This window comes from Arachis hypogaea, chromosome 20 (assembly GCF_003086295.3).
Source record: "Arachis hypogaea cultivar Tifrunner chromosome 20, arahy.Tifrunner.gnm2.J5K5, whole genome shotgun sequence".
In the NCBI taxonomy this organism is placed as follows: Eukaryota; Viridiplantae; Streptophyta; class Magnoliopsida; order Fabales; family Fabaceae; genus Arachis; species Arachis hypogaea.
The window spans coordinates 48,079,981-48,094,193 of record NC_092055.1 but is presented as its reverse complement, the minus strand read 5'-3'; the positions used below and the strand labels follow the sequence as shown (position 1 = coordinate 48,094,193).

At 38.4% G+C, this 14,213-nt stretch overlaps 1 non-coding gene across 1 annotated transcript; it reads right to left on the bottom strand.

Annotated features, from left to right (window-relative positions):
- Positions 1-2,124: 2,124 nt before the first annotated feature.
- LOC112788137 (small nucleolar RNA R71) lies at positions 2,125-2,232 on the bottom strand. Its single transcript, XR_003195516.1, has one exon. It is a non-coding gene; the product is annotated as a small nucleolar RNA R71 (small nucleolar RNA).
- Positions 2,233-14,213: the final 11,981 nt, after the last annotated feature.

Here is a 14,213-nt window from a genome sequence, read left to right as displayed (position 1 = left end):
TGGCTGTAAAGCCACGACTGTAGGGCATGTTAGACGTGTCATGTCTGGATTACATACTAAAGCTTGGCTGGCTATTAAGCCATGACTGACCCCTTGATTGGAGCTTTAGTTTAAAGAGCATAAGATTCCTGGAATTCATATTAAAAATTTTGGAATCCTTATTTTTCTTTTTCAAATAATTTTCGAAAAAAAATCCAAAAAAATTTAGAAAATCATAAAAATCAAAAAAATATTTTTGTTGTGTTTTTTTGTTTGAGTCATGTGTCATGTTATAAGTTTGGTGTCAATTGCATACTCATCTTGCATTTTTCGAAAATAATATGCATTCATAGTGTTCTTCATGATCTTCAAGTTGTTCTTGGTAAGTCTTCTTGTTTTATCTTTGCATTTGCATGTTTTGTGTCTTTTCTTTTTTTCATATGCATTCTTGAATTCTTAGTGTCTAAGCATTAAAAATTCTAAGTTTGGTATCTTGCATGTTTTCTTTGCATTAAAAATTTTTCAAAAATATGTTCTTGATGTTCATCATGATCTTCATAGTGTTCTTGGTGTTCATCTTGACATTCATAGCATTCTTGCATGCATCACATGTTTTGATCCATAACTTTCATGCATTGCATCATTTTTCTTGTTTTTCTCTCTCATCATAAAAATTCAAAAATAAAAAAAAATATCTTTCCCTTTTTCTCTCATCAAATTCGAAAATTTGGATTGACTTTTTCAAAAATTTTTAAAATCAAGTTGTTTCTTATGAGTCAAATCAAATCTTCAATTTGAAAATCTTATCTTTTCAAAATCTTTTTCAAAAATCAAATCTTTTTCAAATTTCTTAGTTATTTTCGAAAATTCCAAAAATATTTTTCAAAAATATTTTTTCTTATTTTTATATCAAATTTTCGAAAATAACATCATCAATTAATGTTTTGATTCAAAAATTTCAAGTTTGTTACTTACTTGTTAAGAAAGATTCAAACTTTAAGTTCTAGAATCATATCTTATGATCTCTTGTGAATCAAGTCATTAATTGTGATTTTAAAATTTAAATCTTTTTCAAAAACTAATTTCTATCATATCTTTTCAAAAATATCTTCTTATCTTATCTTTTTCAAAAATTTGATTTCAAAATACTTTTTCTACCTTCCTAACTTCTTATCTTTTCAAAATTTGTTTCAACTAACTAACTAACTTTTTGTTTGTTTCTTATCTTTTTCAAAACTACCTAACTAACTCTCTCTCTCTAATTTTCGAAAATATCTCCCTCTTTTTCAAAAATTCTTTTTAATTAACTAATTATTTTACTCTTTGATTTTAAAAATTTTCGAAAATTACTAACCTTTTTCAAAAACTATTTTCGAAAATCACTAACTCTTTTTTAAAAATTATTTTCGAAAATCCTCTCCCTCTCTCATCTTATTCTATTTATTTTTTCATCTACTAACATCTCTTCCTCACATCACTCACCAAATTCGAGCCCCCTCTTCTATCTGTGTTCGAATTTTTCTTCTTCTCTTCTTCTGCTAATAATAAGGAACCTCTTTACTGTGACATAGAGGATTCCTCTTCTTTTCTTTTTCTGTTCTCTTTCTTATGAGCAGGAACAAAGAAAAAGGCATTCTTGTTGAAGCTGATCCAGAACCTGAAAGGACTCTGAAGAGGAAACTAAGAGAAGCTAAATTACAACAATCCAGTGACAACCTTATTGATAATTTCGAACAAGTAAAGGAGATGGCAGCCGAACCCAACAACAATAATGTAAGGAGAATGCTTGGTGACTTTACTGCACCTAATTCCAATTTACATGGAAGAAGCATCTCCATTCCTACCATTGGAGCAAACAATTTTGAGCTGAAACCTCAACTAGTTTCTTTGATGCAGCAGAACTGCAAGTTTCATGGACTTCCATCTGAAGATCCTTTTCAGTTCTTAACTGAATTCCTGCAGATCTGTGATACTGTTAAGACTAATGGAGTAGATCCTGAAGTCTACAGGCTCATGCTTTTCCCTTTTGCTGTAAGAGACAGAGCTAGAGTGTGGTTGGACTCTCAACCCAAAGACAGCCTGAACTCTTGGGATAAGCTGGTCACGGCTTTCTTAGCCAAGTTCTTTCCTCCTCAAAAGCTGAGCAAGCTTAGAGCTGATGTTCAAACCTTTAGACAGAAAGAAGGTGAATCTCTCTATGAAGCTTGGGAAAGATACAAGCAGCTGACCAAAAAGTGTCCTTCTGACATGCTTTCAGAATGGACCATCCTGGATATATTCTATGATGGTTTATCTGAGCTATCAAAAATGTCATTGGATACTTCTGCAGGTGGATCCATTCACCTAAAGAAAACCCTGCAGAAGCTCAAGAACTCATTGACATGGTTGCTAATAACCAGTTTATGTACACTTCTGAGAGGAATCCTGTGAATAATGGGACGCCTATGAAGAAAGGAGTTCTTGAAATTGATACTCTGAATGCCATATGGGCTCAGAATAAAATATTGATCAGCAAGTCAATATGATTTCTCAGAGTCTGAATGGAATGCAAGCTGCATCCAACAGTACTCAAGAGGCATCTTCTGAGGAAGAAGCTTATGATCCTGAGAACCCTGCAATAGCAGAGTTAAAATACATGGGTGAACCATATGGAAACACCTATAATCCATCATGGAGAAATCATCCAAATCTCTCATGGAAGGATCAAAGGCCTCAACAAGGCTTTAATAATGGTGGAAGAAACAGGTTTAACAATAATAAACCTTTTCCATCATCCACTCAGCAACAGACAGAGAACTCTGAACAAAATACTTCTAATTTAGCAAACTTAGTCTCTGATCTATCTAAGGCCACTGTAAGTTTCATGAATGAAACAAGGTCTTCCATTAGAAATTTGGAAGCACAAGTGGGCCAGCTGAGTAAAAGGATCACTGAAATCCCTCCTAGCACTCTCCCAAGCAATACAGAAGAAAATCCAAAAGGAGAGTGCAAGGCCATTGACATAACCAAAATGGCCGAACCCAATGAGGGAGAAGAGGACGTGAATCCTAAGGAGGAAGACCTCCTGGGACATCCAGTGATCAATAAGGAGTTTCCCTCTGAGGAACCAAAGGAATCTGAGACTCATCTAGAGACCATAGAGATTCCATTGAACCTCCTTATGCCATTCATGAGCTCTGATGAGTATTCCTCTTCTGAAGAGAATGAGGATGCTACTGAAGAGCAAACTGCAAGTTTCTTGGTGCAATCATGAAGCTGAATGCCAAATTATTTGGTATTGAAACTTGGGAAGATGAACCTCCCTTGTTCACCAATGAACTAAGTGATCTGGATCAACTGACATTGCCTCAGAAGAGACAGGATCCTGGAAAGTTCATAATACCTTGTACCATAGGCACCATGATCTTTAAGGCTCTGTGTGACCTTGGTTAGGGATAAACCTCATGCCCCTCTCTGTAATAGAGAAACTGGGAATCTATGGGGTGCAAGCTGCTAAAATCTCATTAGAGATAGCAGATAATTCAAGAAAAAGGCTTATAGACAAGTAGAGGACGTTTAGTAAAGGTTGAAGGCCTTTACATCCCTGCTGATTTCATAGTCTTAGATACTGGAAAGGAAGAGGATGAATCCATCATCCTAGGAAGACCTTTCTAGCCATAGCAAGAGCTGTGATTGATGTGGACAGAGGAGAATTGATCCTTCAATTGAATAAGGACAACCTTGTGTTTACAACTCAAGGATCTCTCTCTGCATCCATGGAGAGGAAGTAGAAAAAGCTTCTCTCAAAGCAGAGTCAAACAAAGCCCCCACAGTCAAACTCTAAGTTTGGTGTTGGAGAGTCTCAACAATGCTCTGAACATCTGTAAGCTCCATGAGAGCCCACTGTCAAGCTATTGACATTAAAGAAGCGCTTGTTGGAGGCAACCCAATTTTTATTTATCTAACTATATTTTTTTCTTAGTTATATGTCTTTATAGGTTCATGATCATGTGGAGTCACAAAATAAATATAAAAATTGAAAACGGAATCAAAAAAAGCAGAAGAAAAATCACACCCTGGAGGAAGACCTTACTGGCGTTTAAATGGGCAGCATCTGGGCGTTTGAACGCCAGAAATGCACCCTGGAGAAGAGCTGGCACTGAACGCCCAGAACAAGCATGGTTCTGGCGTTCAACGCCAGAAATGGGCAACAAATTGGCGTTGAACGCCCAAAATGGGCACCAACCTGGCGCTGAACACCCAGAGTTGTGTGCAAGGGCATTTTACATGTCTAATTTGGTGCAAGGTTGTAAATCCTTGAACACCTCAGGATCTGTGGACCCCACAGGATCATCTCAGGATCTGTGGACCCCACAGGATCCCTACCTACCTCCACTCACTTCTTCTCACCCCTCTTTCACAAAATCCCATAAACACTCTTCCCCAAAACCCTTCACCAATCACCTCAATCTCTCTTCCCCATCACCTCTTCACCACTCACATCCATCCACTCTTCCCCATAAACCTATAAACTCCACCTACCTTCAAAATTCAAAATCAATTTCCCACCCAAACCCACCCTAAATGGCCGAACCTTCACCCACCTCCCATCCCTATATATAACCCTCCATTCTTCCTCATTTTAACACAACACAAGCCTCTCTTCTCTTCTTGGCCGAAACACAACCCCCTCTCCCTTTCCTCCATTTCTTCTTCTTCTTCATCAATTTTTTCTTCTCTTGCTCGAGGGCGAGCAAACTTCTAAGTTTGGTGTGGTAAAAGCATAAGCTTTTTGTTTTTCCATTACCATTGATGGCACCTAAGACCGGAGAATCCTCTAGAAAAGGAAAAGGGAAGACAAAAGCTTCCACCTCCGAGTCACGGGAGATGGAAAGGTTCATCTCCAAAGCCCATCAAGACCACTTCTATGATGTTGTGGCCAAGAAGAAGGTGATCCCTGAGGTCCCTTTCAAACTCAAAAGAAATGAGTATCCGGAGATCTGACATGAAATTCAAAGAAGAGGTTGGGAAGTTCTAACAAATCCCATCCAACAAGTCGGCATCCTAATGGTTCAAGAGTTCTATGCCAATGCATGGATCACCAAGAACCATGATCAAAGTAAGAACCCGATCCAAAGAACTATGTTACAATGGTTCGGGGGAAATACTTGGATTTTAGTCTGGAAAATGTGAGGTTGGCATTTAACTTGCCTATGATGCAAGGAGATGAACGCCCCTACACTAGAAGGGTCAACTTTAATCAAAGGTTGGACCAAGTCCTCATGGACATATGTGTGGAAGGAGCTCAATGGAAGATTGACTCCAAAGGCAAGCCGGTTCAACTAAGAAGATTGGACCTCAAGCCTGTGGCTAGAGGATGGTTGGAATTCATCCAATGCTCCATCATCCCCACTAGCAACCGATCTGAAGTTACTGTGGATCGGGCCATCATGATTCATAGCATCATGATTGGAGAGGAAATAGAAGTTCATGAAGTCATCTCCCTTGAACTCTACAAAATAGCCGAAAAGTAATCCCCCATGGCAAGGATAGCTTTTCCACATCTTATTTGCCATCTATGTTTCTCAGCTGGAGCTTTCATAGAAGGAGACATTCTTATTAAGGAAGAGAAGCCCATCACTAAGAAAAAGATGGAGCAAGCAAGAGAGCCCATTCATGGAGCTCAAGAGGCGCAAGAAGCTCATCACCATGAGATCCCGAAAATGCCTCAAATGCATTTTCCTCCACAAAACTATTGGGAGCAAATCAACACCTCCCTAGGAGAATTAAGTTCCAATATGGGACAACTAAGGTGGAACATCAAGAGCACTCCATCATCCTTCATGAAATAAGAGATGATCAAAAAGCAATGAGGGAGGAGCAACAAAGACAAGGAAGAGACATAGAAGAGTCAAGGACATCATTGGTTCCTCAAGAAGGAAACGCCACCATCACTAAGGTGGACTCATTCCTTGTTCTTACATTCTCTGTTTTTCGTTTTCTATGTTAAGTGCTTATCTATGTTTGTGTCTTCATTACATGATCATTAGTAGTTAGTAACTATGTCTTAAAGTTATGAATGTCCTATGAATCCATCACCTCTCTTAAATGAAAAATGTTTTAATTCAAAAGAACAAGAAGTACATGAGTTTCGAATTTATCCTTGAACTTAGCTTAATTATATTGATGTGGTGACAATGCTTCTTGTTTTCTGAATGTATGCTTGAACAGTGCATATGTCTTTTGAAGTTGTTGTTTAAGAATGTTAAATATGTTGGCTCTTGAAAGAATGATGACTAGGAGACATGTTATTTGATAATCTGAAAAATCATAAAAATGATTCTTGAAGCAAGAAAAAGCAGCAAAGAACAAAGCTTGCAGAAAAAAAAAATAGGCGAAAAAAAAATAATAAGAAAGAAAAAGCAAGCAGAAAAAGCCAAACCTCTTAAAACCAAAAGGCAAGGGCAAATAAAAAGGATCCCAAGGCTTTGAGCATCATTGGATAGGAGGGCCTAAAGGAATAAAATCTTGGTCTAAGCGGCTAAACCGAGCTGTCCCTAACCATGTGCTTGTGGCGTGTAGGTGTCAAGTGAAAACTTGAGACTGAGCGGTTAAAGTCAAGGTCCAAAGCAAAAAAAGAGTGTGCTTAAGAACCCTGGACACCTCTAATTGGGGACTTTAGCAAAGCTGAGTCACAATCTGAAAAGGTTCACCCAATTATGTGTCTGTGGCATTTATGTATCCGGTGGTAATACTGGAAAACAAAGTGCTTAGGGCCACGGCCAAGACTCATAAAATAGCTGTGTTCAAGAATCATCATACTGAACTAGGAGAATCAATAACACTATCTGAACTCTGAGTTCCTATGGATGCCAATCATTCTGAACTTCAATGGATAAAGTGAGATGCCAAAACTATTCAAGAGGCAAAAAGCTACAAGTCCCGCTCATCTGATTGAAGCTATGTTTCATTGATAGTTTGGAATTTATAGTATATTCTCTTCTTTTTATCCTATTTGATTTTCAGTTGCTTGGGGACAAGCAACAATTTAAGTTTGGTGTTGTGATGAGTGGATAATTTATACGCTTTTTGACATTGTTTTTAGTATGTTTTTAGTAGAATATCTAGTTACTTTTAGGGATGTTTTCATTATTTTTATGTTAAATTCACATTTCTGGACTTTACTATGAGTTTGTGTGTTTTCCTGTGATTTCAGGTATTTTCTGGCTGAAATTGAGGGACTTGAGCAAAAATCAGATTCAGAGGTTGAAGAAGGACTGCTGATGCTGTTGATTCTGACCTCCCTGCAATCAAAGTGGATTTTCTGGAGCTACAGAACTCGAAATGGCGCGCTTTAATTGCGTTGAAAAGTAGACATCCAGGGCGTTCCAGCAATGTATAATAGTCCATACTTTGCCCAAGTTTAGACGACGCAAACTGGCGTTCAACGCCAGCTCTCTGCCCAATTCTGGCATCCAGCGCCAGAAACAAGTTGCAAAGTGGAGTTCAATGCCGAAACTGGCACAAAAGCTGGCGTTCAACTCCAAGAATGACCTCTCCACGTGTAGACTTCAAGCTCAGCCCAAGCACACACCAAGTGGGCCCAGAAGTGGATTTATGCATCAATTACTTACTTCTGTAAACCCTAGTAGCTAGTTTATTATAAATAGGACCTTTCACTATTGTATTAGATATCTTTTGAACCATCTTTGGATCATTTTTATATCTTTGGATGCCTGGTTCTTAGATCAGGGGGGCTGGCCATTCGGCCATGCCTGGACTTTTCACTTATGTAATTTTAACGGTAGAGTTTCTACACTCCATAGTTTAAGGTGTGGAGCTCTGCTGTTCCTCAAAGATTAATGCAAAGTACTACTGTTTTCTATTCAATTTATCTTGTTTAGCTTCTAAGATATTCATTCGCACTTCAATTTTTCTGTGGTATTCCAAGTAGGATTCAATGATTGAATGACTGTGACGAGCTTCAAACTCGCGAGTGCTGGGCGTAGTGATAGACGCAAAAGGAGGGTGAATCCTATTCTAGCATGATTGGGAACCTCAGATGATTAGCCGTGCTGTGACAGAGCATTTGGACCATTTTCACAAGAGGAGGGGATGTAGCCACTGACAACGGTGATGCCCTTGCATAAATCCAGCCATGGAAAGGAGTAAGACTGATTGGATGAAGACAGCAGGAAAGCAGAGGTTCAGAGGAACGAAAGCATCTCTATGCGCTTATCTGAAATTCTCATCAATGATTTACATAAGTATTTCTATCCCTCTTTTATTATTTAATTTCAAAAACCCCATTACTATTTTATATCCGCCTGACTGAGATTTACAAGGTGACCATAGCTTGCTTCATACCAACAATCTCCGTGGGATTCGACCCTTACTCACGTAAGGTATTACTTGGATGACCCAGTGCACTTGCTGGTTAGTTGTGTGAAGTTGTGAACCATGGTATTGGCATCATATTTTTGGCGCCATTACCAGGGAAAGAAAGAGCAATGAATTTTACATAATCAAGGTGTAATCACAATTTCTGCGCACCAGGCATAAAAGGAAAGCATAGTAAAAATGCAAGAATAATAAATCTACTAACTACCAATTGCAAGGAAAGTAAATCAACAACTCAAATCATCAATAAAAGAACATCAAACATTAGATTTCATTAAATGTAAACAAATTCAACATGAGCATTCATAAACATAAAAGAGACATAAAAGTAAAATTAACAAGAGAACTAAGAAGAATAGATTAGTAGAACAAGAAATTGTAAAGGAAATAAGATGAGAACATGGAATTAAGCCTAGATCTAAGATGGATTAACCTAACCTAATTCTAGAGAGAAGAGGGAGCTTCTCTCTCTAGAAACTAACCTACATGATGCTAATGCTACAAACAATTGCTCCCCCTTACCCAAGCTTGAATTCTGCATGAAATAACATCAGAAATGAGTTGGTTTGGGCCCAAAGTGCTTCAGAAATCGCCCCAAGTGATTTCATCTTTAGTGGGCCACGAGCAGCATCGGCACGCATGCGTACATGGCGCGTGCGCACCCCTATACGCGAAGCAACATATGGCAAATTTTATATCATTTCAAAGCCCCAGATGTTATCTTTCTAACACAACTGAAACCGTCTCATTTAGACCTCTGTAGCTCAAGTTATGGTCGATTGAGTGCAAAGAGGTCAGGCTTGACAGCTTTACGGTTCCCTCATTTCTTCATAGGTTCTCCCACTTTGCATGCTTTTCTCCTCATTTCTTCCATCCAATACTTGCCTTATGGACCTGAAATCACTCAACAAACATATCAAGTCATCGAATGGAATTAAAGTGAATTAAAATCACCAATTTTAGGGCCTAAAAAAACATGTTTTCACATTTAAGCACAAATCAAGGGAGAATTGCAAAACCATGCTATTTCATTGAATAAATGTGGGAAAAGGTGATAAAATCTCCCAAATTAAGCACAAGATAAACCACAAAATTGGGGTTTATCAAGCAGCAACACCCACCTAATAAGCCTTGGCTTTGAATCCTGTTTAGACATTAGATACTTGAGAGCAGCATGATCAGTATATACTATAACCTTTGAACCAATCAAGTATTGTCTAAACTTATCAAATGCATATACAATTGCCAAAAGCTCTTTCTCAGTGGTGGTATAATTTTTCTGTGTTTCATTTAACACCTTGCTAGCATAATATATGACATGGTGCAGCTTGTCTTTCTTTTGCCCCAACACAGCACCAATTGCAAAGTCACTTGCATCATACATAAGTTCAAAAGATAGTTTCCAATCAGGGGGTGTGATAATTGGTGCTGTAATGAGTTTTCTCTTTAAAGTTTTAAAGGCATGCTTGTAACTATCATAAAAAATGAAAGGGCTATCAATCATTAGCAAATTGCCAATGGTTTTGCTATTTTTGAAAAAATCTTTGATGAACCTCCTGTAAAAGCCAGCATGCCCAAGAAAACTCCTTACTGCTTTCACATTAACAGGTATAGGAAGCTTTTCAATGATTTCTATTTTAGCTTTATCAACTTCTATACCTTTGCTTGACACTTTATACCCAAGAACTATCCCTTCAAGAACCATGAAATGGCATTTCTTCCAATTCAATACCAGGTTAGTTTCTTGGCATCTTTTCAAAACAAAAGTTAAATGATGCAAGCAAGTGTTAAATGAATTGCCAAAGACAAAAAAATCATCTTTTCTAAAATTTTTTTTCACCATATCAGAGAAAATGGAAAGCATACACCTTTGAAAGGTGGCTGGGGCATTGCATAGCCCAAATGGTATCCTCCTGTAGGCAAAAACTCCAAATGGACATGTGAAAGAGGTTTTTTCTTGGTCCTTGGGATCCACCACTATTTGATTATACCCAGAGTACCCATCTAGGAAGCAATAATAAGCATGGCCTGCCAGTCTTTCCAACATCTGATCAATGAAGGGTAGATGGAAGTGATCTTTTCTTGTAGCATCGTTTAGTCTTCTATAATCTATATACATCCTCCATCCAGTCACTGTCCTTGTGGGAATTAGCTCATTCCTTTCATTGGAGATGACTGTCATTCCTCCCTTCTTTAGTACAACTTGAACCGGACTCACCCATGAGCTGTCAGAGATTAGAAAGATTATCCCAGCATTCTATAACTTCATCACTTCTTTTTGAACCACCTCCTTCATGGTTGGGTTAAGTCTTCTTTGGGGTTGAACCACAGGTTTTGAATTTTTCTCCAACAGAATTTTATGCATACAAATTGCAGGGCTGATGCCTTTGATATCCTCAATTGTCCAACTCAAGGTTGTCTTGTGAGCTTTTAACACTTCAATCAACTTTGTTTCTTCTTCCATGTTCAAGGAGGAGTTTATGATCACTGGCAGGTCCTCTGCTTCTCCAAGAAACACGTATTTAAGATGAGGGGGAAGAGGTTTTAGCTCTTGTTTTGGCTTCTCCTTTTCCTTGTCTTCAATGGAGATCTCTAACACTTCCTCTACTTGTTCCTCCTGGTTGTCATCTTCCAGTAACTTCTCCTCCACTTCTTCTTCCTGTTGCTCATGGCAATTGACTTCTAACATTTCTTCTACCAAACCTTCTATCATATCCACTTTCATGTAGTTCTCTTGCTCAGGAAGATGTTGCATTGATTTAAAAACATTGATGACCATTTGCTCATTGTGCACCCTAAAGATTATTTCTCCCTTTTTTACATCAATAATAGCTCTTGCTATAGCTAGAAATGGTCTTCCCAGGATAATTGAGATGTTTCCTTCCTCCTCTGTGTCCAGGATCACAAAGTCTGCAGGGAAGATGAACTCTCCAACCTTCACTAATAGATTTTCCACAACTCCATTGGGTGTCTTGATTGATCTATCAGCCATCACCAAAGACATCCTAGTAGGTTTGATTTCTTCTATGGCAAGCTTTCTCATCATTGAGAGGGGCATTAAGTTGATACTAGCACCTAGATCGCAGAGAGCTTTCTCTAATGTCATCTTGCCTATGGTGCATGAAACCACAAAACTCCCTAGATCTTTGAGCTTTGGTAGAATACCCCTTTGAATTACTGCACTGCATTCTTCAGTGAGCATGACTGTTTCCTTCTCATGCCAGCTTCTCTTTTTGTTAATGAGCTCTTTCAAGAATTTTACATATAGAGGCATCTGTTCTAATGCTTCAGCTAGGGGGATATTGATCTCCAACTTCTTGAAGACTTCAAGGAATTTGGGGAAGTGCTGATCTTTGGTCTCCTTGTTGAACCTTTGAGGATATGGTAAGGGAGGTGTGTGAGCCTTCACTCCTTGGCTTTGTTCTTGAGATGGTTCCTATATTACTTGCTTCCCTTTCCTTAAATTTTTTGGCTGGTCATCATTCTCTTTAAGCTTCTCTTGAGCTTGCTTATTTGCTGTCACCTCTTCTTCGTTGCTGGCTTCCTCTTTCTCGGCTGGCTTCTTGTCATTCTCCAAAGGCTTCTTGTTGGTTTTTTTGTTATTCACCAAAGTCCTTCCACTCCTTAGTTGAATAGCTTTGCATTCTTCTTTAGGATTTGGAATAGTGTCACTTGGGAGTGAGCTTGTTGGCTTTTCAATCACTGCTTGCTTGGACAATTGCTAATAAACCACTATTTTATAGTTTATATTGTGTTTAATTGTGTGGTTTTGTCATGATCCTTACCCACTTATTCATCAATTTAGCATGCATTTAGATTTCCTTCCTAAATTTAGTACATGTTTGAAAATTGCTTCCTAGAGACTCTAATTATTTAATTTTAATTCTCCTTTATTCCATTCGATGCCGTGATCTGTGTGTCAAGTGTTTCAGGCTTTATAGGGCATGAATGAGATGGAGATTGGAGAGAAAGCTAGCAAAAAATGGAAGGAACACAAGAATTTGAGGAGATAACCAGCGAGAAGTGACGCGGTCGCATGGCTCACGCGATCGCGCCAAGGAGCACAAATCGCAGTGACGCGGCCGCATGGCTTGCGCGGCTGCGCGGATTGGAAAGCGCAAGCGACGCGGTAGCGTGGACGACGCGAATGCGTGGAGAGGAAAAAGCGCAAGCGACGCGCCGCATGGATGACGCGATCGCGTGACATGTGCGATCTGCATAATCTGCAGAATTTGCTGGGGGCATTTTGGACCTTATTTCGGCCCATTTTTGGCCCGGAATAGCAGACTAGAGTCAGAGAATATGCAGAAACAACACACATACATTCAATAGTTTTAGATCTAGTTTTTCACTCTCTTAGGTTTTTCTCTCTAGTTTTTAGAATTTTAAATTTTCAATTGATCTGAGCATTGGAACATTGAGAAGAGTTATTTCCCTCATCAAGACTTCATTATTCTAGTTCGTTTTCTTAACTTGGTTTCATTTTTGCATGTTCTTTGCTTTGTTCAATTTTGTATTTGAATGCTTTTATTATTAATTAATGCAAGGATTATTTCTTTTTAATTCAATTTCATTTCCAATAATCATGTCTTCTTTTAATTCCTTTCATGTGCTATGGATTCTTTATTTACAATGCGTGAGTAGTTTCCTTACTTGATGGGGAGTTGATTAAAAGGAACTCTTGAGTTGGAAGGATTGAAGGAAAAAAATTTGTAGTTGGGTTAAATGTTGGATTGCTATCCTGTCACCAACGCCAATCCCTTTGAACTAAGTGGGTTGCAACTTGTGAATAGATCTGGCATTCCAACTTGTTTGACTTTCCCTTACCTAGTAAAGGATAACCAAACAGAGTAACCGTTAATTATAAATCAATCTAAAAATCACTCCATCAATGATAGAGATTCTGACTAATCAATTCCCAGTCAAGGCTTTTATTTATATTATTTAAAATTCCTCAATTTAAATTCCAATTTACTTAGCTCAACTTCTTGGAACATCTGATTAATAAAACAGCACACTTTTCTGCAACTCGTTGGGAGACGACTTGGGACTTAAAACTCCCAGTAATTTTAATTTAAACTCTCTGTGACATATTTCTAAATTGATAGGCAGATTTTCGGTGAGTTAAGAACTATACTTGCAACGTAACCATTTTAATAAATTTTTAATTCACCAGCTTCTGCTTCCCATCAATTTTTGGCGCCGTTGCCGGGGAGTTGCAATAGAGTGCTAATTTTATTAATTAGAATTTATTTATTTGCATTTTATTTAATTTTGCTACTATGAGCTGCATGTTTCTTCCGTCAAATGACACGTTCACTTCCTGATCTGCGCTTGCTAATATTCGATCCTGAAATTGAAAGAACAATTTCACAAATAAGGCGAGAACAGCGTAGGTTAGCCCGCTCTGAGGGCGGATCTGAAAGTGAATCTGAGGAAGAAACCAGCCCCCGTTCTACTGATTCGGTTGTTTTACGTGCAGAAAACATGGCAGCTAGAAGAGTTACCATTCAGGAGGAAGGAGCTCCTGATTTTACAATGCAACCGTTTCAAGCGCATCATCCAGCGGTAGCTATGGATTTTGAAATAAAGACCGCACTATTAAATTTGATGCCCAAGTTTCATGGCCTACCTGCTCAAGAGCCTATCAAGCACTTGAGAGATTTCCAGGTAGCCTGTTCTACTGTCAGGCATGATGGCACTGATGAAACTTCAATTCTGCTGAAAGTTTTTCCGTTTTCTCATGAGGGAAAAGCAAGAGAGTGGTACTACACTCAACCTATAGCAAATGTATCCAACTGGGATACACTCAAAAGGAGTTTCTAGAGAAATTCTTTCCATCTGAAGTTACTGAT